This window comes from Pseudorca crassidens, chromosome 20, assembly GCF_039906515.1.
Source record: "Pseudorca crassidens isolate mPseCra1 chromosome 20, mPseCra1.hap1, whole genome shotgun sequence".
In the NCBI taxonomy this organism is placed as follows: domain Eukaryota; kingdom Metazoa; phylum Chordata; class Mammalia; order Artiodactyla; family Delphinidae; genus Pseudorca; species Pseudorca crassidens.
Genome location: NC_090315.1, coordinates 42,170,300 through 42,194,180, shown reverse-complemented (window position 1 = coordinate 42,194,180; position 23,881 = coordinate 42,170,300). Strand labels below are relative to the sequence as shown.

Here is a 23,881-nt window from a genome sequence, read left to right as displayed (position 1 = left end):
ACGTCAACTCATTTGGTCCTCATGACAACCCCTTGAGGTAGGTATTTTTATTACCATCTTCTATTGTAAAGTTGAGGTAACTGAGGCATGGAGATGTTATGCAATTTGTCCAAGGCCTGACAGCTGATAAGCGGTACCCAGTAGTGGGACTCCATAGTCTGTATTTTTAACCACTCTGCTATGTGTCTTCTCTAGTAGTTGTGGAAGACCGCTTGTAGAGTACAAGGACCTGTCCAGTTCCTACAGTTAGAGGCCAAATCTGTAGGCCATTGGAAACCAAGCCAGGGAAAACTTTGGGGTGCAAAGGAGGGGCCACATCCCATTGAAAACATCAGCATGGCTCATGAAAGACAGGATTTGAGATAGGCCTTGAAGGATGAGTCAAGATAGGTACAGATGAACAGATAGGAGAACATTCAGGTAGCATGACTATATAAAGAACAGTTTGAACTCTGTTACATGGGACTACTCAACAAATATCTCAGTCATTGGGTTGCAGCCCACCTGACTTCCCATGAACTATACAGCATGATGCTGGTGTCGGGTTCAGACAGAGCTACATCAAATTCAGCTCTACCACTCATGAGCTGTGGCTTTGACTCCTCTATCTCAGCATATCAGTCAGTAAATGGGGTTATCACACCTCAAAGCACTGCCATGATTCTAAATGAGATGCTGTAGATAAAGGGCCAATGGTGGGTTTCAGTAAGTATTGGCTTCCAGGTCAGGTCCTTGCCATGGCTTCCAAGTGAGACCTACGCAAGTTCAGAGTGAGAGCTGCTGGGTGAACCTGAGCTTACCCAGCCAAGTATATTGTATATGTCAATTGTGATTTGGAATTCTTGCTCTGCACACCTTTGGAGTATCTAGACCTGTATCACGTTTGTCTAGAAAACACATCCTAAATCACCTCTGAGATTTTCTTCCCCTATATTTTTATAAAATTCTTAGAACTTCTGTCATGGGAGACAGTGTTTACTATTTCTGAAGGGCACCTTTTTGTGCCCTTCAGAACAACCTTACAAGCCTAGGGAAGGGCTCTGATATACCACTTCTCACCGGCTCATGTGACATGAGCCTCTTAAGGAGGGTTGCCAAATAAAATACAAGATGCCCAGCTAAACTTGCATTTAACATAAATAACAAGTATTTTTAAGTATAAGTAACACTGGGATACACTTATACTAAAAAAAAAAATTGGTTGTTTATCTGGAATGCAAATTTAACTGGGTATCATATATTTTTATTTGTTATATCTGATAACTCCATTCCTAAGGTCCAGGGAACTCTACCCAGTGGTACAGTTTTGGAATCAGACAGATCTGGGGGTTCAAATCCTGATTCAGCCGCTTATTGGCTGTAACTTTTCACTTCACCTCTGTGAAGTGAAAACCCCTTGTATTAATCACGATAATTATAGGTGAAGATACTCCTTTTAGAGACACTGGAAAGATAAAGTGAAATGGCCTAGGCCAATACAACTGGTATACCTCCCAGTGCATGAAAGAAGTGCCACATCTGTGAAAGGAACTTCATGTGTTTGCAAAGCACTTGGTCAGTGTTATTCCCAGAAACTGTACAAACTGATTGTGGCTACTTTTTCCCCAAGGCGTTAGCTCAGATGTCCAGACTCCCACTTCCGAGCTTTCTCTGATGTCTCTGGGAGACTCCCTCACATGAGTCATTGTTGTCTTCAGTCAACTGGAGGAAGACTCAGAATGAAATCAAATCCCAACATTTGCAGCATGGTTCATTGCCATGGCTTGCTTTCAAGTAGAGTCCTTGAAAGCAGGATTCCTCAGGAAAGCCTTTTTCTCTTTGATGATTTTGTTCCTGAATATGGAAAATCCATTTTAAGTGAAGGAATGAGGGGTATGGTGGTGGAGCCGGGATCAGTCTCACCCAGCACGTAAAATCTACAACAGCACCATCACTGAACACGAACCATGAAGACACAAACTCCAGAACTCACACCAAATACTCAAGGTATGTGTTATGCCCAGTTCACAAAGGAAGAAATCGAGGCTTGTTGGCGTTATGTAATCTTCCCCCAATCACATAGACTGTAGGTGGCAGAGCTGGGATTCAAACCCAAGCCCAACTCACAACAAAAGCCACTTCTTTTCTACCACCCAAGGGTACTTCTTGTTTTTCCCAGTTTTTCTCAGCAATGATTAAAAACAACAACAACAACAACAAAAAAACACCACAAACAAAACACAAAGCATCTGTTTCATGAACCAAGAACGTGGCTCTTCTGGCTCCCTTCCCTCCCATCCCAGCCCCTGAAAGGGGAAAAAGAAACAGTGTCTTGTGACATTTCTACCATATCCTTAGGGACTGCAGCCACAATGCCTGGATTGCTCAGAATTTCACCTTGCACATTTCCTCAGCCACAAAAGCCATTCACTGCCACCACAGCCCCAGCATAGCTGGTCCCTTGTTCGAAGCCTGAGAAATCCCCTCAGGATCTTACTTCAAGCAGAGGGGCCATGCCAGGTCCTGGAGGTACTAGTGATCTAGAGGAACAGGATCTGAGACAGGCCTGTTTCATTTATTACCACATCGTCTGGAGAGAGAAACCCTGTCATACTGATGAGGAAGATCAACCTGTCCAGCTAATGGCTACTGGTTGCGACGTGACCCATACTCAGAGCACAGGGTGTCCTGATGCGTCCACAGAGACAGAAAAAAGAGCAGAACTCAGGGTTCTGGGTCTACCAGTTGAGTGCACCTGGATAACTATCATTGTTGTCATTACTGTCATGGTACAGTAAGTTCCAGGCACTAGGGGACTGCTTAAACATGAACAAAATACATTAATCCTCCCTCTTCCTCATTAACCCCACTCCACCCTACAGTCTGGTGAGAGACACAGACTCACAGAGAATATGAGAAGTTCTGAGAGAGAACGCAGGGAACCCCGAGGGAAAGCTGGCTGTGAGAGACCTCAGGGTAGCTTCCTAGATGAGACACCATCTACGTTGAGCCTTGAAGAAAAAGAAACAATGTTCCAAATAGACAGACTAGAGAGCACGTTCTAAAGAACAGATGCAGAGTGACATCATTAAGATGGTGACATAGGTTGTTCTGAACTTTAGAAAATCTATGAGAAGACCAACTGACCACTATCTATGGACAAGAGAGTGCTGTAAAAATCCTAGAACGTGGAGGTGAGGCTGAAGTATTCCCTGTAACACAGAGAATGAGATGGGCCACGTCAGAAGAGTAAGAAGCACAGCTACACTTTGAGGGCCTTGCCCCTCCTCCAGACTGGTGTAGCAGCACACCAAGAGGGCACCCCACCCCAAACCTACAGTTCCTCTAGTGGCGAAAGAGCCCGAGGTGGACATCCAGCTCCCCCAGCATTGTGGGACGCTTCTCAGGAGGCCCACTCACATCTCAGTTCATATGGATTGTGGGGGAATCTGTGAAACTTGAACACTGGGAATCAGGTAGTGATGGAGGAGAATGAGGCTTACAGCAACCAGTGCTTGATCTTGGCAGACCCAGTGCCTACTGAGACAGTAGCCGTGTATATCCCAGAGGCACTGCTCATCTGCAGAGCCAATGGTGGCCCAGTTTGAGCAGGGAATTCATCCGGGAGTTGGTCTGTCCGATTTAAGAACCCAAATAAGAAGCTATGTTGGCCTTGAAGCCAGTTCAGCCACTCCCCTTGGGCAGGGAAGCTGATTCATAGCCTCTCCTACTGCTAAGTGTAGCTCCCATTCCAACCTGACCAGGAAGCCTGAGCAGAGCACATGGAAAGCTGCTTAGACCAACAGCACTTTAGTGGAGAGTATGGCCAGTGGCTCTGCCCATCTGTAGAGCCAGGGCAGTGGCCCCATCTGGACTTGGTACACAGTCCTGCCTGATTTTGTCCCCAAACAAAGAGCCTTGCCAGCCCTGGGGTCTATTCTATGGCCCCACCTGGGCAGAGAATCTAATTTACAGCCTTACCCACTGTTGAATACATCCTCCAGCCTGCATAACCAGGAAGCTTAACCAGAGTTACTGGGAATCTGTAGCTCATCCTGTAACCCTGATTACAGTGGAATCCAGCTAGTGGTCTTGCCTATCTGCATAGTCAGGGCAGTGGCCTGTCAGGCCAGGGAACATGGTGCATAGTTCTGCCTAATTTGGTCCCAAACAAGGACCCTATAGCCTTGGGGCTGTATGGTGGTCCTGCACAGGTAGGGAAACTAATTGAAAGCCTGACACTGCTGAAAATAGCCTTCAGCCCGCTTGACCAGGGAACCTAACCAGAGCACATGGGAAGCTGTGTAGCCCATCCTATGGCTCTCCATACAGCAGCACTTGAACAGAGAGCACAGCCAGTGCCTCTCCCTGTCTGCAGAGTAAAGCCAGTGGCACCTTCTGACTGGAGAATTCAGGGTGCAGTCCTGCCTTACATGGGTCATTTAACAACCAGCTGTGCTGATCTTGGTGCCTGTTCTGTTACTCCACCTGGGCAGGGAAGCTAATTCATAGCCCTACCTACTGCTGAGTATAGTATCCAGTTCTGACCATCTAGAAAGCCTGACCAGAGAATCTAGACCACTGCAGAGCCTATGCTACAGCTGCACTAGTTCAGGGAACCAAGCCAACGGTCTTATCCAAATGCTCTCGGCCAGTAGCACGCCCCCACCCAACTTTAGAGCTTGGGCAGTGGCCTTTCCCCCATGTAGACCCAGACAGCAAGCCCCACTGCTGCTGGGTTGCTACCAGCTGACATGTCCAGAACGCCAAGCTAAGCTGACTATAAAGAACTGTCTCTGCCAAAGTGAAAATGCAAAGTCTGGAAGAGGGGACAACTTACTCAAATGCACAGATACCAATGTAAAGAATCAAGGATCACGAAAAATCAGGTAGGTTAACAAGACACCACCAAAGGAAACCAATAAAGCTCCAATAATTGACCCTAAAGAAATGAATATCTATGAACTGTTAGACACAAATTTCAGAATAATCCTCTTAAAGATGTTTAAGGACTACAAGAACACCAGACAGACAACAAAAAGAAATTGGGAAAACAATGCATGAACAAAACAAGAAGTTCAACAAAGAGATATAAAACATAAAAAAAAACCCAAACATAAATCCTAGAGATGAAGAATACAAAGGATGAACTGAAGAATTCACGAGAGAGCTTCAACAGTAGACTCAATCATGGAGAAGAAATAATCAGTGATCTAGAAGATAGAACATTTGGAATTATCCAGTCAGAGAAGCATAAAAGAAAAAGGATAAAAAAGACTGAAGAAAGCCTATAAGACTTATGGGAAAACATCAAAAGAAACAATAAATGCATCATGGGAATCCCAGAAGGAGAAGAGAAAGAGACATAGTATACTTAAAGCAAATCTGAAAATTTCCCAAACATGTGGAGAAAAACAGACATCCAGATCCATGAGGCCCAAAGGACCCCGAATAGGTTAAACGTGAATAGGGTAGCACTACACATTAGAGTTAAACTGTCAAAAGTCAAAGTAAAAAAAATAATTTTGAAAGCAGCAAGTGAAATGAAACAAGTTACATACAAAGAAACCATGTAAGATTATCAGATTTCTCAACAGGAACTTTTCAGGCTAGGAGAGAATGGGATGATATAATCAAAATATTGAAAGAAAAAAAGTCAACCAAGAATTATATACCCATCAAAGCTGTCCTTCAGAAATAAAAGACAGATAACAATTTTCTCTAACAAACAAAACCTGAAGGAGTTCATCACAATCATACTGGCCATAAAAGACATGCTAAAGGGAGTTCTTTGAGTGCAAGTAAAAAGATGCTCATTAACATTATAAAAAAGTATATCTGAAGATAGTGTCAAACTCACTGGTAATGGTAAATATATAGTCAAATCAGATTCTCTAATATGGAAATAGTGGTATGTAATTCACTTACAACACTACTTTAAAAGTGAAAAAACAAATGTATTAAATATAGCCAGGACTACAATAATCTATTATTGGATATACAATATAAAGTACGTAAATTGTAATATCAATCAACTAAAATGGGAGGGGGGAAGTAAAAATGTAAAGTTTAGAAGTGCTATTGAAGTTAAGTTGTTATCAGTTTAAAATAAGGTGTTAAAATTTAAGATATTATATGTAAGCCTCATGGTAACCACAAAGTAAAAGCCTGTAGTAGTTGCACAAAAGATCATGATAAAGAAATCAAAGCATACCAAAAAAAAAAAAGTCATCAAATTACAAAAGACAACAGCAGGGTAAAGGGGAATAAAGGAACTAAAAACAGAAAATGTTTAGCAAAATGGCAGTAGTAAATCCTTATGTATCAATAATTACTTTAAATATAAATGGATTAAATTCTCCAATCAAAAGACATAGAATGACTGAATGAATTAAAAACAAGATGCAAAAATATGTTGTCTACAAGAGACTTTCTCTAGCTTCAAACACATACCTAGACTGAAAGTGAAGGAGTCAAAAAAGGTATGTCAAGCAAATGGTAACAACAACCAAAAAAGCGGAGTAGCTATGCTTATATCAGACAAAACAGACTCTAAGCTAATAAGGTTTAAAAAAATGTAAAGCAGGTCATTATATAATGATAAAAGGGTCAAACCATCAAGAGGATATAGTAATTATAAATATTTATGGAACCAACATTGGAGCACCAAAATATATCAAGCTATACTAACAAAACTAAAAGAACAAACAATAACAGTTGTGGATGTTAATACTCAACTCTCAACAATGGATACATCATCCAGACAGAATCAATAAGGAAACAGATTTGAACAATACTGTAGACAAAATGGTTCTAACAGACACATAAAAAACATTCTATCTAACATCAGAAGAATACACATTTTTCTCAAACCTACAGAAAACATTTTCTAGGATAGATCATATGTTAGACAACAAGACAAGTCTTAGCAAATTGAATAATACAGAAATCATACTGAGTGTCTTCTCTGACCATAATGATATGAAACTAGAAATCAGTAACAGGAGGATTGTTAACAGGAGTAACAGGAGGAAAATTGGAAAATTTACAAATACATGTAACAGCACTCTTCCTGAACAACCTATGGATCAAACATTAAAATAAAAGGGAAATTTAAAAGTATCTTAAGAGAAACAAAAATGGAAAAAAATCAAAACCCATGGGATGCATAAATAATAGTTCTAAGAGACATTTATAAAGAGACATTTATATGCATTCTAAGAGACATTTATATGCATTTATAAATGCATATATGAACTAAATAGAAAGATATCAAATAAACAACCTAACTTTACACCTCGAAGCACTAGAAAAAGAACAAAGTGAGCCCAAAGTTAGCAGAAGGAAGGGAATAATAAAGATTAGAACAGAAATAAACTAGAGAACAGGAAAGGAATAGAAAAGATTTAAAAAACTAAGAGTTGGTTCCTTGAAAAGATACACAAAATTGGCAAACCTTTAGATAGACGTATGAGGAAAAAGGAGAACCAAAATTTACAGAATTATAAATGAAAGAGGAGACATTACAACTGATACCTCAGAAATAGAAAAGATCATAAGAGGCTACTATGAACATATGTATGCCAACCTACTGGACAACCTAGAAAAGCTAGATACATTTCTAGAAATTAGAGCCTACCAAGACTGAATCAGAAATAACAGCAAGTCTAAACAGACCAATTACTAGTAAGGAGATTGGATCAGTAACAAAAACAAAACAAAGCAAACAAACAAACAAAAACTGTCAACAAATAAAAGCCCAGGGCTAGGTGGCTTCACTGATGAATTTTACTAAACATTTAAAGAAGAATTAATACCAATCCTTCTCAAAATCTTCCAAAAAGTTAAAGAGAAAGGAACACTCCCAAACTCAGTTTACAAGGCCAGTATTACCCTGATACTAAAGCTAGATGAGGACACTACAAGAAAACTACAGACAGACCAATATCTCTGATGAACATAGATGCAAAAATTCAACAAAATACTAGCAAACCAAATTCAGCAGCACATTTAAAAGGATCTTATACCATGATCAAGTGGGATTCAAACCTGAGATACAAGGATGGTTCCACATACACAAATGAATATGTGATACATCACATTAATAGAATGAAAGATAAAAATCACATGATCACCTAAATAGACTCATAAAAAGCATTTGACAAAACACAACCACCTTTTATGATGAAAACTTTCAACAAAGTAGGTATAGAAGGAATGTTCTTCAATGTAGTAAAGGTCATATATGACAAGCCCACAGCTAACGTCATACTCAATGGTGAAAGGCTGAAAACTTTTCCTCTAAAATCAGAAACAAGACAAAGGTGCCTACTATCACCACTCCTATTCACCATAGTAGTGGAAGTCCTAGCCAGAGCAATCAGTCAAAGGAAGGAAGGAAAGGAAGGGAAGAAAGGGAAGGAGGGAAGGAAGGGAGGGAAGGAAGGAAGGAAGAAAGGCATAGAATTGAGAAGGAAGAAGTAAATTGTCTCTATTTGCAGATACTTGATTTTATATACAGAAAATCCTACATACAGAAAATCCTAAAGACTACCAAAACGCCATTAGATCTAATCAACAAAATCAGTAAAGTTGCAGGATACACAATCAACTTACAGAAATCAGTAGCATTTCTATACGTTAACAACGAATTACCCAAAAGAGAAATAAAGAAAACAATCCCATTCACAATAGCATCTAAAACAATAAAATACTCAGGGATACATTTAAGGAGGTGAAATAACTCTACGATGAAAACTATCAGACACTGATGAAAGAAATTGAAGTTAACACAAATAAATGATATTGTATGTTTATGGACTGGAAAAATTAATATTGTTAAAATATCCATACTGTTCAAAGCCCTCTTTTGATTCAATGCAAATCCTATCAATGTTCTGATGGTAATTTTTACAGAAGTAGAAAAAATATGGATCCGTAAAAGACCCCACATAGCCACATCAATCATTAGGAGAAGTCAATGCTAAAGACCCCACATAGCCACATCAATCATTAGGAGAAGTCAATGCTAGAGGCATCACACTTTCCGATTTCATGCTACCTTACAAAGCTATCAAAACGGAATGGTACTGGCATGAAAAATAGACACTTAGACCAATGGAACAGAATCAAGAACCTAGAAATAAACCCATGCACATACAGTTAATTACTATTTGACTACTAATTACTCAATGGAGAAAAGGCAGTCTTTTCAATAAATAGTACTGGGAAAAAATTGGATATTCTCATGTAGAAGAATGAAACTAGACCCCTATCTTCCACCGCTCACAAAAATTAACTCAGAATGGATTAAAGACTTAAATGTAAGACATAAAACCATAAAACTGCTAGAAGAAAACATAGGGGAAAAGCTTATTGACATGGATCCTGGCAATGATTTTAGCATATGATACCTAAAGTGCAAGCAGCAAAATAAAACACAAGTTGGGTTATATGGAACTAAAAAGCTCCCGCACAGCAAAAGAAATGATCAACAAGATGAAAAGGCAACCTAAAGAAAAGGAGAAAATATTTGGAAATAATATATCTGATAACAGGTTAGTGTCCAATATAGATATGAAACTCAAAAAACTCAACAGAAAAAAAAAACATACCCAAACAATCCAATTTAAAAATGGAAACATTTTTCTAACGAAAATATTCAAATGGCTAACAGATACATAAAAAGGTGCTCAACATCACTAATCATTAGGGAAATGTGAATCAGAACCACAATGAGACATCACTTCATGCCTGTTAGAATGGCTTCCATCAAAAATACAAGGGATAACAAATGCTGGTAAGGTTGTGGAGAAACAAATCCTGGTAAGGCTGTGGAGAAAAGGGAACCCTTGGTGCACTGTAGGTGGGGATGTGAATTGGCAATGCCTCCATGGAAAACTGTATGAGGTTCTTCAAAAAATTAAAAATCGAAATGCTGTATGACCTAGCAATCCCACTTCTGGGATATGTCCAAAGAAAATGAAATAACTATGTCAAAGATATCTGTACCTCTATGTTCATTGCAGCATTATTTACAATAGCCAAGGCTTGGAAACATCCTAAGTGTCAACCCACAGATGAGTGGATAAAGTACATGAGATGTGTGTGCATATGTATATATACATACATACACACATATGTACGTACAACAAAATACTATTTATTTCCATAAAAAAGAAGGAAATCTTGCCATTTGTGACAACATGGTTGGACCTTCAGGGCATTATGCTGAGTGATATAAGTCAGAGAAAGACAAATACTGTATCATCTCACTCATGTGTAGAATCTAAAAAAAACCTCAAATTAATAGAATGAGATGAGATTTGTGGTTTCCAGAGGCAGGGGGAATTGGGTGAAGGTATTCAAAACATACAAACTTCCATTTATAAATGCTGGTGATGTAATGTACAATATGATGAATATAGTTAACGATGCTGTATGGTATATTTGAAAGTTATTAAGAGTAAATACTAAAAGTTCTCATCACAAGGAGAAAAATTTGTAACTATATAAAGTGATAAACGTTAACTAAACTTACTCTGGTGATCATTTCACAATATGTACATGTCAAGTCATTTTGCTGTACACCTTAAACTTATACCACCTTGCTTGTCAGTTATATCTCAAAAATCCTGGGGAAAAAAGAGAATACATGCAAAGATCTAGGGTTCAAAGAGACATTTTTACACCTTTTCACATTCATGTCTCTTCTGATGATGGGAGCCCCACCTCATTTTTATCAAACATAAATACACCCACACAGCTCACGTTGTACTTTCAATTTTCACTTTTGGCAAAAGAAGATTATTTATGTAATTTCATCTGTTCTATTTATACAGAATTGTGTAAGGTGAGTTATATTTGACTAGTTACAATGTATTGTTTTGTGGATGTTTAATTAAATGTTTATTCATTTTGATTTGTTTTCTTTTCACATATATAATCTAATACATCTATATTTTCCAGACCTCAAACACTTTTGCAGGCTCTTGACATCACTGGCCCTAAGCATCTTGTATATAGGGCTGAGAGGATGAACCAGTTCTGAAAAGGAGTAGGACCTTTTCAGGGGCTCGCACGGCGTTGTTTGCCCAGGGAGCAGACGGTGAGTGGGGATGGCGAGGGTGGATACTTCTTGCAAGATGAGGGGAGGTGGGCAAGGGCAAAGGACATTCAGGAGCTTATATTTCAAGCTGAGGACTTCAGGCCAAAATAAACGCAGAGCCATGGAAGATTTTTAAGGATGGGGTGACGATCATAGTTGCACACTGGTTGGTGGTTTGGAGGATGCCCTGGAGGTGGGGGATGGTGAGGAGGCTGCTGCAAGTCTCCCATCTCGGAAGCAGCAGAGAGACTTCCTAGAACACAAGGTGAGGACGGTGAGAAGCCCGTAGAAAAGAGACAGAGCAGCTGAGGGCTGGACAGGAGGCGGGTCTGGGGAGCAGAGTTTGGGCCATGCTGAGGACGGGACTGTTGGTGGGAGCATCTGTGTGATGTGTGGGGATCTTTGTAGCAACCGGGCTGCTGGGACACCTCATCCTTCTCAGGCTGTAACCAGAGGCTGAAGGTATCCCATTAGCGCCATGGGGCTTTTCCTTTTGGAGGAAGGAAACTGTGAGAACCAGGAATCTGACCTATGACCCTGGCTGGTCCTAAGGCCTGCCAAGTGTGCTTCTTAAAATGTCAGCAGCCATCTCTTCTGTGGGAAATATCTTTCTTTCTCAGCCCCTGGCTTATGCAGACCCCAGGAGGGGGGCCAAGGGGTCACGGGTGATACCAGAGTCCTCACTCCCTGCTGTTCCTAAGTCTGAAAATAGGAAGGCAGGAAACTCCAGAATTGACGGTTGACATGAACAGCTCTAAATGAGCCCAGCAGATGCAGAAATAGAGCATCTTACTCTCAGGCAAAGAGGTCTGTCATCCTGGGAATGGCAGAAATAATCATGAGGATGGTATTGACACCAGTCCACATTTATCGTGCGTTCACTGTGTACCTGACATTGTGCTAAGCACCTTATGTGTAGTTTCTCATTTAATCCTCATGACTTTATAAGGCAGGTTCAGGGAGGAGGCGCAAGAGTTAGGAACAGACAAAGCTGGGATTCTTACCCAGCTGCCAACTCTAGAGCCCACTCTCATTTGACGTTTCTGCAACTCTTATCCTTTTGATTCATCTCATTCAGTGATTTTTCAACCGGGGATGATTTCTGTGCCCTCAGCCCTCCCACCCAGTGGACATTTGACAGGATCTGAGACATACTGGATTGTCACAGCTGGGGGTGTGGGGTTCCTACTGGCATCTCGTAGGTAGAGGCAGAGATGCACAGAACAGCACGTAGCACAAAGAATTACCCAGCCTCCAATGTCAGTAGCTGAGATACCCTGACCCAGTGACAGGGGCCAGATAAACATCCAGTCGTAGCAGCACAGTTTTGGGATGAACACTTTCCTCCACCTTCTCCCCTTCCTTTCTTCTACATTCAGTTGTTGTTACTCATTTGTTCCTTCATTCAAGAAATGGCAACACTCTTCTGAAGGTTTTCCTAGCTTCCTTGATATAAACAGGTGGCTTGTCTTCCTTTTAATTGGAAAGGAAATCACACACTGTTGTTTTCACCTGGCTGATAACTAAACTTGGGTAGAGAAGATATTCTCCCTGAAAAAAAAATTGTGTGTATGTCAGTACTTCTCTAAAAAAAATTCACAATTCGGGGTATTAGCTGGAAGTCTAAGGACAGTGTTGATCTCAAAGCACCGTGTGTGTGTGTGTGTGTGTGTGTGTGTGTGTGTGTGTGCGTGCGCGCGCGTAGTGGTGGCAGTGGATGCCCTAAGAAAATCGGTCTGATCCCAGAGAAAACAATTAGAACCATGTGGTTTAGCATTCACCACTGTTTTCAGAAGCACTGCCATAACATTTGAGATGAAGACAAAGGGCTCATTCATGCTCAGCAGCCCACACTGGGGGACAGCAGAGTCCCCTGGATGGAGAAAGGCAGGCGGTCTGCCGGCCCCCACCGTTAGGGCTTTAGTAATGGGGCAAACACAATTTAGAGAGTCAATGAGGGGTCCAAACACTACTGCTGGTCAGGGAAGAATCCTCCCCAAGCAGCCCCCCTCTGTGCCTGGGGAGCTCGCATACAAGGGCTCCCCACCTAATTAGTGTCCTTCTGAATGTGCAAAGGCAGAAACCCACAAGGGATTTCTGTGACTATTTAATTACAGTTGGGTCTCTTTTGTCTTAAAACAGGCTGGAGTCTGCTAGTCCAGTGCAATACCGTAGGGAAGCTGTACAAAGTCTCCTAATGAGTTGGCTTCTCTGTGTTTCTGTCCTTCCCTGAGGGTGAGAGAATTGTCTACTTTGAAAACTGACCAAGTGGAAGTAGCAACCTATTGAACTTCAGGAAGCTCCAGAAGTAATGAGATTCTCATCAGCAGAGCAATTCTAACCTGGGCAGAAGAGTCTCTTGGCATGGAAATGTAGAGAAAATTTGAGAATGAAATTCACAAAGAAGAGGGAAGAGAGATGCCACTAGATTTAAGATGCTCCCCAGATCTGGGATTTTAAGCTTAGAAATAACAAAAAAGTCCTTATGTACAAAAGATGCCTGGTACGGTGCGGTGCGGGGGGAGCTTAATGTTCACTAAATGACTGACTGAACAAATGAAAGAAAAAAGGCCCAGGGGACACTTAAAGAAATAAATATTTTAGCATAAATTCCCCATACTAATGCAAAAATTCCTCCATAAATTTAAGTTAGGGATCAAATCTTCATTTGAAATTGGTTTTGGGTTATAAAGAGTCCTTGGCTTCATAGGACCAATGGCTTTTTTTTTCCTCTTTGATACATTCTTGTTTTATACCCTCTAAACTTCAGGGAAAATCTTTGGGAAATAGTAATTTTGAGATCTTAGGGAAAAGAGTATAAGCCCAAGGAAACGATTGTTATTCTTTCCCTTGGAGAAAATTAGTGGGTAAGTGCTGAGTTGTAACAACTTGCATAGAAAGCTGAATATAAAACCCCAAACAAAGGGCAGCAGTTGAAGCAAGGAAATATCCTTGCCTTTTTATTTAAAGCAAAGTGACTCAGCAGGGTGTGTGGAAAGTGAAGTTTAATGATGTGAAGTTCAGAGATTTGCATACAGTCTCCTGCTCTGCCAATGACTCGCAAGGTGACCTTGAAGAATCACGTTGTCTCTCCCACTTCCTCTTCTGTAAGATGGAAGCAGTAATGTCCGCCTAGCAAGCATTCTGAGTATTTCTGAATACCAGGTAAGATAGTACCCATGGAGGCTATTTAAAGATTGTATAACCCTATAACAAACGATCTTATGGTCATCTTTTTACGGTTATCTTGCTGCAGTGCCCAACCTCAAACACCAGGTTTTGAGACTGCAATACTTCTGCAAGAACTCCTCACTGTAGAAATTCTATTACTTCTATATTAACTATTCTTCTTGAACTAGAAGAAAATGATATAGGAATATCATTTTTACTAACTATCAAAATATCTACATGGTCACATTTTATTTATAGACATTGCCAAAACAGCCATAAAATGGGAGAAAAGACTGGACCAAGAGAAAGGGAACATGGGAGTGGGTACATTGTTTTCTTTTTTCTTCCCTTTTTTGTTCTTTCCTTCCTCCCTTTTTTCCTCCCTCCCTCCCTTCCTACATTGACATGACTGGCATATATTATGTCTCATGATAAAAAATGAATGAGACTGACTCCCTGATCTCAGTGACTTTGAAATTTATTGGTGGTGAGGGTCAAATCAAAAGAGGATTGAAACAAAGTATCAAATGCATCTCAAAAAAGCTAAGGGGGGCATGTATCTAGGGAGGCTTCTTGGAGAAAGAAATGCCTAGTTTGGATTTTGAAGCATAAATGGGAGTTTGGAAGGAAACAAAGGGTGAGTGAGAATACAGAACAAGGAAACTGCACGTGGTTCCACAGAACTGAAGGGAAGGGTGTTTATGAGCACATTCTAGGGAATAGGAGAAAAATAGGTAGAGAGATGCCTGATTGGGAAGGGCCTTCTCAGCTAAGAGGTGTTTTGATTTCACTTGAGGGTTATAGGGAACCATGGAAGACCTTAAAAGCAGGGTACTGATGTGATCTAATTATTTTGAAAAGTCATTCAGTCATCTATTGGAGACGGGATTGCAAGGGGGAGACTAGAGGCAGGAAGACCAGTTTGGGGGTTGTTGCAGTGAAATAAAAGACAATGGTCAGCCTGCAGATCAAGGAAGTTAAGGAAAGAGAAGAAGAGGGCATCTGAGTACCTGAATGTTGCACATCAGACAAGACCATTGCAATGAGTATCTGCAGGTCAAGGGGGAGCAGAGGGCTTCCTTGTGCTGCCCCACCTCAAGCTTTGACCCCAAGCACATCATTTTGCCTCCTTTAAAATGTTCAAGTTTTCCTAATGCATAAAACAACAAGTTTATATAGTTCACTTTTAGACAGTGATTGTGTTTAGGGACCATACGTCTCCATCATCTGTTGGAGAACATTCCAGGTAAAGTGATAATTGGTTTGTTGGTTTGCTTTTAGAGATGGGACAACATTTTAAGAAGATGAACTTGGACATCTTCCCTTTCTTGCTTTCTATGTATAGAAGCAAGCACTTCCATCACCTTGTGTCGATCACAGCAGGTCAAGTAAGGAAACGGTTTTAATAGGCCAGTCATTTTGAAAGCTTATAAACTTACTACAATAAAAAAATTTGCCATTCCTCCATGGATTTTGCATTGGACAATTTAGATGATGTGCAGTTAACACCTGGGTTGTAACCTACAATAGTATGATGTGGCTTTTCCACACCTAATTCACCAGAATTGATACCTTGAATTCCTTCCTTTTCCTTTGTCTTTTATTTTCTCCTGTTGCACACTTACCCACATGACCTCATCCACTACTATGATGCTGTTTTATCACCTACAATTCAAACAGCTATTGTTTCAGACAGCTGCAGTCCACTCGGATATATTTGCAGCCTTCTGTGGGCCTCGATTTCCAGAGAAAACCTTTCTTTTGTATGTAGGGTTTCTTATTTTAAAAGACAGTTCCTTCACAGCCCTCTGCCTCCACCGTCCTCATTCTCATTTGACCTCAGCTGAGAACTCAATCTTGGAGATGTCCTATCTTTCTCAAGATTAAGGCAGTTAAGGAAAGGGACCAAAGCCTATGAAAAGGTTTTCCTTTGGAGAAACCATGACTCTGTCCAGTGTCAAACCCAAAGCCTTATCTTCCTCAGAAACGTGGATCACTGTCTCTTTCAACCCCTTCAGCTCTAAGTCACTGTGTGATTTAGGGCATGTTAGTGACTGAACCTCAGTTTTCTCACTTATGAAATGGAAATAATCATGTCTATCTCACAGAGATTTTTGCAGATTCCATCTCTAATATACGGCTTGGCAGGCACGTGTATCCGTAAGGATAGATTAGGTTCTGCTGCATTAACATTCAAATCCTGCTTCTCAGCGGCTTAAAACAACGAAGGATTGTTTCTTGTGCAAGCTGCGTGTCCAGTTGAGTCTGGGAGGGGGGGCTCTGCTCTCTGCAGTCCCACAAGGATCCAACCTGACGGAGATGCTACCATCTTATGACATCAACATCTCAGTATTCCGGGGCTTCAGGGTGACTCAGATAATTCATGGTCACATTTCATCAGATAAAGCGAGTCACATGGCTATGGTGAACCTCAAAGGTACAGGGCAGTATAATCCTTCCATGTCTCTGGATAGATAAGAGAACTAGAAACATTGGTGTGGGAGGAGTGATGTAACCAAGGTGGCGACACAGGTCATTCCTGACTTTGCTCCCCCTCACAAGAAGAACAACTAACACAACTATTTATGAAAAAGACACCACTGTGAAAACCCTAGAACACAGGGGTGAGGCAGAAGTATAACCCCTGCGCCACAGCACCGAGACAGATTGCATTAGAAGGGTAAGAGAACTTCCCTGATCCCATAGTTCCTCCAGGGGGAAAATGAGGGCCCTGGTAGACATCCTGCTCCCCCAACATTGTGAGTTGCTTCTGGGGAGGCCCACTAGGGTCCTGCCCCATGGGGATGGTGGGGGAATCTGCAGGACTTGACCACTGGATTGTGATGGAGAAGAGGGGAGAGTCTTGCAGGAACCAGCATCTGGATCTTGACAGACTGAGTTCCTATTGCCAGTGCCCAAGTAGAAGTCCCAACCAGCGGCTGTGCTCAGCTGCAGAGCCAAGATGGTGGTACAGTCTGATCAGGGAATCTGGTGGGGGCACACGTCTGCCTGACTTGGCACTTCAGAAAAAGAGTCTTGCCATCTCTGGAGCCTGGTCTGCCTCTCTGCCTGGGCAGGGGAGCTAAGTCATAGCCTTGCCCACTGCTGAGTATAGCTCCTGGCCGGTCCCAACCAGGAAACCTGGCTGGAGCAACCAAGAAGCTACTTAGCCCAGCAACACTGGAGGTAAGAGCTTGGCCAGCAGCACTGACCATCTGTAGACCAAAGCCAGTGGCCTTATTTGGCCAGGGAACTTGGGGTGCAGCTTGGCTTGAGTCAAGACCCCAAACGCAAAGCACTGCCAGCCTTGGAGCAGGTTCCGCTGCTCCCCCCGGACTGCGGAGTTAATTCCTAGTCCTGACAATAAAATACTATTTGAAAAAATAAAATACTATTTGGCAATAAAAAAAAAGGAAATGCTGTCATTTGCAACAACACAGGTGTACACTGAGGGCATCATGCTAAGTTAATTAGGTTAATTAAGTCAGAGAGAGAAAGAAAAATACTAATCTCACTTATATGAGGAATTTAAACACAAACAAAAAGCCCACCCAACAACAAACTCACTGAAAAAGAGATCAGACTTGTTACTAGAGGCAAGGGGTAGGGGTAGGGGAATTGGATGAAGTTCCTCAAAAGGCACAAACTTCAAGAAAATTCATTATTCTTATGAATAATAAGTACTGGAGACACAGTGTGCTACTTTGTGAGTTTGGCTTACACTGCTGGTGGTATACTTGCAGGTTGCTAAGAGGGTAGATCCTTAAAGTTCTTATCACAAGGGTAAAATTGCTTTTTTTATGTCTGTATGAGATGAGGATATTAACTAAACTTATTGTTTTAATCATTATGCATCGTATATAACTCAGGTCATTATGCTACACATCTTGAACTTACACAGTACTGTACATCAATTATATCTCAATAAAAGTGGAAGAAAAACACATTGATTTGTACAAAAACACCTAAGTATCTAAACAATGTAGCCAGCTCCCACTTTAAAAATTATATCAGTAGGCACAATGAGACACTTCTAAAGATCAAACACACATATGAAAAAACTGGAGTGTGAGCGAGCGAGTGAGTGTGAGATGCTGTGTGGGGCTGAGAGTGGTAAGTTAAGGGGAGCATCACAAATATACTGACAGTAATTGACTTTGGGTTGTGTTAATGATATGCCAGTTTGCTATAAATTTTTAGAGATTAAGGGGGTAAATAATTGGGTTAACTATTCAGTTAATAATGCATTTTGAATACATATTAAAATAAGGCCCACAGAAGCTGCCTGATATCCAGAAAGATCTCTTTGGCTCCCAAGAAGAGCCAAAACTCTCAGAGAGAAGGAGAAAAAAAATCTAGTAACTTTCTTCATGATCCTGTTGGGTTACCAGCAAAATGGTATTAGATGGACTGGTAGCTGTGTGAGGATAGGCAAGGTGCATCAACTCTCCCACAGTTATTTTTCTTAAATGTAAAACAACAACAATAATACCCTATTTGGTTTCACAATCTTGCATTTAATGCACCGTCAAGTATCATTTAGGCTCCCGGTGACAGGGAACTTATTACATTGACAATGGGGCCATTTCCTTCCCATGTAGTGCTTTTAAAAACTTCTTTCTTATGTTAATCTGAAATCCATAGGTCATTAAGGACAAGCATCTCCTTCTGTCTCTGCCAGTCCTTCAAGGATGCAGTATCTCCTTAGGTTCTGCCCACATACTACCTAAAATTTTCCATTTCGTTCATTTTGCCCTGGTATACATGATGAAACCATTAAAAAAAATATATAACAACTGTACTGGATACCACTTATGCTCTCGAACACTGCCAATTTGTCTTATATAAAATAAGCAGAAAGGAGGAGGATAAATGAAAAAGAATAAAAGGGAGTATGTCCAGTCAGAATGGCCATCATTAAAAAATCTACAAATAACAAATGCTGGAGAGGGTGTGGAGAAAAGGGAACCCTCCTACACTGCTGGTGGGAATGTAAATTGGTGCAGCCACTATGGAGAACAGTATGGAGGTTCCTAAAAAACTAAAAATAGAGTTGCCATATGATCCTGCAATCCCATTCCTGGGTATATATCCGGACAAAACTATAATTCAAAAAGATACATGTACCTCATAGCAGCACTATTTACAATAGCCAAGACATGGAAACAACCTAAATGTCCACTGACAGATGAATGGATAAAGAAGATGTGGTACACATATACAATGGAATAGTACTCATTCATAAAAAATGAAATAATGCCATTTGAGTGGATATAGAGATTATCATACTAAGTGAAGTCAGAAAGAGAAAGACAAATACCATATGATATCACTTATACATGGAATCTAAAATATGGCACAAATAAACCTATCCACAAAACGGAAACAGAATCATGGACATAGAGAATAGACTTGTGGTTGCCCGGGGAGAGGGGGGGTGTGATGGATTGGGAGTTTGGGATTAGCAGATGCAAACTTTTATATATGAAATGGATAAAGAACAGAGTCCTAGTGTATAGCACAGGGAACTATATTCAATATCCTGTGATAAACCATAATGGAAAAGAATATGAAAAAGAATGTATATACATGTATAACTGAATCACTTTGCTATACAGTAGAAATTAACATTGTAAATCAACTATACTTCAATAATTTTTTTTTTTTTGCAGTACACGGGCCTCTCACTGTTGTGGCCTCTCCCGTTGTGGAGCACAGGCTCTGGACGCGCAGGCTCAGCGGCCATGGCTCACGGGCCCAGCTGCTCCGCGGCATGTGGGATCTTCCCGGACCGGGGCACGAACCCGTGTTCCCTGCATCGGTAGGCAGACTCTCAACCGCTGCGCCACCAGGGAAGCCCCAATAAAATTTTTTTAAATGCTGTGTGTGTGTGTATGCACGCTCATCTTTATTTCTGTAGCTGGTCATAAGGCCATGGTTGCTGTTGACAACTTTCCCCTTACCGGTTATCTACACTAATCATCATTCTTTAGCAGGTGGATAACCCAATCTTCATTCCTGTATGGTCTAAATCCTCAGTTGTTTCGCCTTTTTTGGTTGCTGCAGTTTTCTATTAGCTTCTAGTACTGCACACGGGAATACTACAACTTGCCCAAGAGAATCCTCAAGGTTCTAGACACAGTGCTTTCTGACCCATTATGTAGCAGCAACTCACATTTCCTCTTGACAATCAGGAACTAACATGTAGTTAGGACAGTACAGTAACTTTTCCCTCTGTTGGATTAGTGGTGGAACAAGCCTGAAATGGGCAGATGGCCATCGAGACTGCTGATTCAGTGGAACGCTGTGTCCCCTCGCATAAATATTTCTCCATTGGGGACTAAAACTTTCAAATCAGAAGAGCTCAAAGGGGACAGGGAGCAAATATTCTGTGAATGGGTATAATAATGAGAGGAGCTGTTCCCACTTTTGATTCTCAGACACATATATTCTGGCTGTGGGAGAAATAATTGTATATCAGTTGCTTACTGAAAGCATATACCACATATTTTAAGATATAACCCCAAGCTTTCGGGGTGTTGTTTCCTATTAGGCAACTATAACTGACTCTTCAGTACACCATTCCATCATTCTAGCATACTGGATGCTTTGGGGAGAATGGGACACATAAGACCACTGAATTCCATGAGTGTAAGCTCTTTTGCTATAAAATGAGTTCTGTGTTCATAAGCTATGTTGTGTACTCTTCCAGGACAGCAAATAAAATGTTCTCTTAGTCCACGGATGGTGGTTCTGACAGTACACTGTGGGCAAGAAAGACAAATCTATATCCAGAAATTGTGTCTACTGCAGGGAAGACAAACCACTATCCATTCCATGATGAAAGGATCTTCAATGTAATCAACCTGACATGAGAGGGTTTCCCCAAAGAAATGATGTAATTATGGCCATACAAATCGTAATATGATCGTATATCTTAGCCCGATGAATCCTTTGGTGGGAATTTATTCTTAATAAATAATCAGATATAAAGAAAGTCCTTTATGCCCAAAGATATCAATCACAGAATTACGTGCATTAGCGAAACCCAGAGAACAACCTCAGCATACACAGTGGGGAGCAGGGGATTAGGTGATGGTGCATAAGCTCAATGAATTATCACACGGCATTCAGTAACAGCATATAATAATAATGTTAAGTAAAAATAATCAGCGTATAGTATTTGTGTACAGAAGATAATACTATTAAGATAAGGAGAAACCTATATGTAAGAAAGAAAAGCCTGGAGCGAATCCCGTGTCCAGTCAATCACCACGCACATTCAGTTGCTCTTCCTGAATATCTCCTGAGCCTGTGAACTTCTCTCCTTGTCCGGAACTACCATCTTCCTCCTGGCCATTGTTGACTATCATCAGGATGACATCAAGAGCCTCCTGACAGCCTCTCCCCATGCACCCTTACCACATTCAGATGCATTCTCTACAGTGCAGTCAGGGCAGTTTTTAAGATGTGAATATGATTAGAGAATATTCCTTGTTTAGAAATCTTCAATGGCTTTTCATTTAAGAACAAGTTCTAAAATCTTTCATGTGCCTTAAAAGGCTATATGTGATTTGACCACAGCAAACCTCTCCACCTCATCTTTTCTTGCCTTATCTACCCAGCCATGCTGGGACCCACAGTCAGTCCTGATTTCTGTCCAGATGCTTCTGTTAACAGGTACTAAGCACTTAACCTTGGATGTTAGCAGCAGTGAGCTTTAGGTAATAGGCTATGCAGATTTTATGTTTTTCCCCCTACTATTCTGTTTTCTTAAATATTCTTCATGGAATAAGAACCTCTGTTAACTAAAATCTCATTGATACTAAAAGAATGAATGCCTTCTTAGAGATATTTTTCATGTTCCCACTAGACTAGGAAGATTTACAAAAGGCAAGTTACTTCCAGGGTTGGCTAATCAGCCCAGGAATTTCAAGCAGAATATCTACCACTGCACAGAAAGAAAAAGAGGGACTAAGTATCTGTGTCACCCATGTATAATTATGCAATAATCATAAATTAAGTTGAGAAAACGTTACCATAAGGCTGACAGGACTCAGAATAAATCTTCATAAAAGAGCATTAAGCAGTTGCCATGACAAGACTGAAGGAGTGAACAAGCGCCCTCACCTTTCCAAGCTTTGCGGGGGGAGTGCGCACTTCCAGCTCCCCCAAGCCTCACCCCATGGCCTCCCGTCTCCCACTCCCCAGGTGATCTCAACATGAACCCCTGCCGGTGGACTCACAGGGTTCCACTGCGGAAACAAAATCCTGCATGTCTCACGGTTCTGCTGTTGCCAACAGAATTTTTAATCTATATAGGAAATGTTTTTCTTCTTCTCCTGTTTCTTTTTATAATTCAGCAGAAAAAGCAGTTCTCAGATTCTATCCCATCTATATCATTTAAATCTATTCACGATTATTTAAAAGTGCTACAAGTGGCCATTTACTTTCACACATGTCCCTGCATGGAGTGATGTGTTTGGTGGTACCCCCTTTCTCCCTCCCAACTCCAATCACAGCTCTCCTGGTCCAGGGCTCTATCATAGAGGATGCTTTCCCAAACAGCTTACATCCAGGATACAGCCTTGCGCCATGATATCCAACGTATCACTGGATTCCTTTGCTGGGTCTGACACAGCAGTGCATGGTTTACTGCTCAACTGATTTCAAGGTGGTGGCCATGGTCTCAGCAAGTGAAGGGGACTCAGCTTCTGTAACCGCGTGACTACTTCCTAGGTGCCAGCAGCAGATTTAGATGGCAGCTCCATTATTACTTCCCCAGGGACATATTCCTGGATTCTCCTTGATCAGTTCACATTGCTCTATTATAGGCTCTCATTTTACATTTACTTGGTTATTTCCCTGTGTCTCTTTTAGTAGACTGTAGGTTTCACAAAGATGGAAATTATAACCTTTTTTTCTTCTTTCACTCCCTTTATGTTTTTAATTTTACCATTTTATCTCCAATGTCTAGCCCAGTACAAGGCACATGTAGGGGTTCAACAAACACTTGTCAAATACATGAATAAAGACTACTCAAGACATTCCAGTGTAGATATCAGTGAAGCTTGCATTGAACTAATCATTCCAGAAAAAAAAACAAAAAATATGGATACAACATAAGAAAAGGAAAAAAATTAGAGGAATCCAAGAGTGTCCCAAAGTAGACATAAGCCAGTAAAGATTTGATCCTTGAAACAAAAAGAGACCCTAGGAGTTCTTTCCAGAGATCCTGGGACATTGAGGAGGAAAATTCTGAGAACAAAATCACAGAAATTCCAGCTTCCCTGTCCTCCCACAAAATTCGATGACAAGTCAGCTACCCACAAACAAACAGCTCCAGGAGACCTATAGATTCCACTTAGGACGTTTCAGGAACACCATGGGACAAAATATCTGAGGATAAATGCACAAAAAGAAAAAGAAGGCGGCTTGATTTTGCCTGGCTCATCTCATGACCCAAGCTGGCATCGTTCAGCTCCAAGAAAGAACTTCCCAGCTAGTGAAAGTTCCTCTCACCAGGAAAGGAAGAGAGGGGCAAGTGACTAGCTTCTTTAGCCTTTCCCAGCACAGTGTGAAGGTCTAGCTCAGTTTTATCCTGCCTAGATAAGCAAAGAGAGC

The 23,881-nt window shown here is 41.0% G+C and overlaps 2 long non-coding RNA genes across 7 annotated transcripts in view; one reads left to right on the top strand and one right to left on the bottom strand.

The window, feature by feature from the left end:
- Window positions 1-20,126, top strand: part of LOC137214680 (uncharacterized) — a 778,223-nt gene extending 758,097 nt beyond the window's left edge. The window contains exons 13-14 of the long non-coding RNA XR_010938994.1: window positions 10,948-11,086; window positions 19,930-20,126. This is a non-coding gene — a long non-coding RNA (uncharacterized lncRNA). The remainder of the gene's footprint in view (window positions 1-10,947; window positions 11,087-19,929) is intronic.
- Window positions 1-23,881, bottom strand: part of LOC137214681 (uncharacterized) — a 509,061-nt gene that overhangs the window by 58,086 nt on the left and 427,094 nt on the right. The window lies entirely within an intron of this gene.